Source organism: Penaeus chinensis, chromosome 1, assembly GCF_019202785.1.
Source record: "Penaeus chinensis breed Huanghai No. 1 chromosome 1, ASM1920278v2, whole genome shotgun sequence".
NCBI classification, from domain to species: domain Eukaryota; kingdom Metazoa; phylum Arthropoda; class Malacostraca; order Decapoda; family Penaeidae; genus Penaeus; species Penaeus chinensis.
In genome coordinates, this window is record NC_061819.1 from 13,169,364 (window position 1) to 13,171,863 (window position 2,500).

The following is a 2,500-nucleotide window of genomic DNA, read 5'->3' on the forward strand; positions in this document are numbered from 1 at the left end:
CCCACCTCCCCCAAGGGGGGGGGGGGGGTGAGGGGTAGGAGTTGGTATGGAGCAAGGACGTGTCCACATGGCAGTGGGCCATGACTCCGTACCTCAAGGGCCTTCTGTTGCTCCAAGATCCAAGGTGCCCAGTTTCCATGGATGGCCACGAGGAGGCACTGCCAATAACCTCAATGATGGATAGGCTATGAATTGATAGGGGAGGCTTATGCAGAGCTAGGCTTTGCAGCCTGAAGCGAGAAAGCATGCAAGCATCTAACACTACCTAGACTACCACACCATTGTATCACATCACCCTGAGCATGAATCACCCGATATATATATATATACACACACATATATATATATATATATATATATATATATATATATATATATATATATATATATGTATATATATATATATATATACATATATGTACATATACATATACATATATATATATATACATATATGACTAGTGGTTAGAGCACTGGTCACCGACCCTCGTAGTTCCAAGTTTAATTCCCCGTCGCGGCGATCGTAAAAATGTCTGCGCTCTGACTGCTGGTTCAAGCCCGAGAAAACGACATATCGCCTTGAGAAGTCAAACGCAGGTGTCATAGGGGAAGTCACCGCCGTGTAAGTGTAAATGCGTGGTTGATTAGGAAGGGCATCCAATCAGGTAAGGATGACACTGCCATATAACCTCTCAATAGTGAATTGAGATAGGCCTATGTCCTGCTGTGGAATGAATGGCTGTTAAAAGAAACACACACACACACACACACACACACACACACACACACACACACACACACACACACACATATATATATATATATATATATATATATATATATGTGTGTGTGTGTGTGTGTGTGTGTGTGTGTGTGTGTGTGTGTGTATGTATATATATATATATATATATATATATATACATATAAATATATGTATGTATATGTATATATATATATATGTATATATGTACATATATTAAATACACAAACACACACACACACACACACACACACACACACACACACACACACACACACACACACACACACACACACACACACACACACACACACACACACACACATATATATATATATATATATATATGTATGTATGTATGTATGTATATATATATGTAAACAATAAAATGTATAATTACGAGATAGAGAGTCATGCTGAGACCTAAATGTGCACTCTTTCGCTACGATGGGAGTTGAGCTTCGCCATATCGGGCCATTGTGTATGTGTGCGTGTGTATTTATATATAAATATATATATATGTATATATATATATATATATATATATATATATATATACACATATACATATATATATATATATATATATATATATATATATATATATATATTGTGTTTATATATATCTATAAATATATACAAATATACACACACATACACACACACATATATGTGTGTATATATACTATACATACATATAAATATATATGTGTGTATGTGTGTGCTTATATATATATATATATATATATATATATATATATATATATATATATATATGTACATGCGCGCACGCACGCACACACACATGGTAATAAAAATCATCTGTCCCTTTTTATACTTTGGGGAATAGAACCAATGCATAAAGCTACAAAGAATACAATACAAAAATGTTATTTTTGTGTGCGCATATTCGTTCGTGTATGTGTAACTGTGCGTATATATCTGTGTGTACAAACCTGAGCACCACCGGCATAATTTTACTTTAGACATCTAGAAGGGTTAATACAGCCTGGGTTTCATTAAAAGAAAGAAAAAAGACCGGCAGATATAAGTAAACAGAGAATGCCTTCTGAAAACGCTGAAACACAAGCTCTTGAAGATCAAAACGTTTCGTTTCTTCAAAGGAGATGACGTAATCTTAGTACAAATCCGTAAGTCCTTGTGTATAAAACAAGAAGCCCGAACTAAAAAGAAAAAAAGAAAGAAAATAAATAAAAAGAATCAAGGACGGAGACCTAACGTGATAATGGAAGCCTAAACAGAGAGGGGACATCTTTGTTATGATAATGTTATTATAATGTTTTCAACTTGCCTCGAGTGATAGAGAGAGGGATGTCGGGAGGGGGAGCGGAGGGATAAAGAGGGACAAAGAGAGAAGAGAGTGATGGGAGAAAGAGAGAGACACAAAGAGGACACAGAGACTATAAGATGGGAGACAGGCACATGCGGTATAAGCCAGAGAAGATAAGGAATAAAAAGATAATATATAGATAGGGAAAAGAGAGAGAGAGAAGAGGAGAGAAAGAAAAAAGATGAGATGAGGCCAGGCCTAGACCTCTTCTGAATCCAAACAAAAAGTGTCAAGACAAAACGATATGATATGATAAAAAGTTACAACAAAGACCTTAGCAATGCAAACCATGGAATTTCGCAGACCCTAAAATGAAACAATCAATAGTAAACTTTATAGCGTAGACAGTGAAACCTAATGACTATAGAATGAAAGGGTTCGAGGAGAAG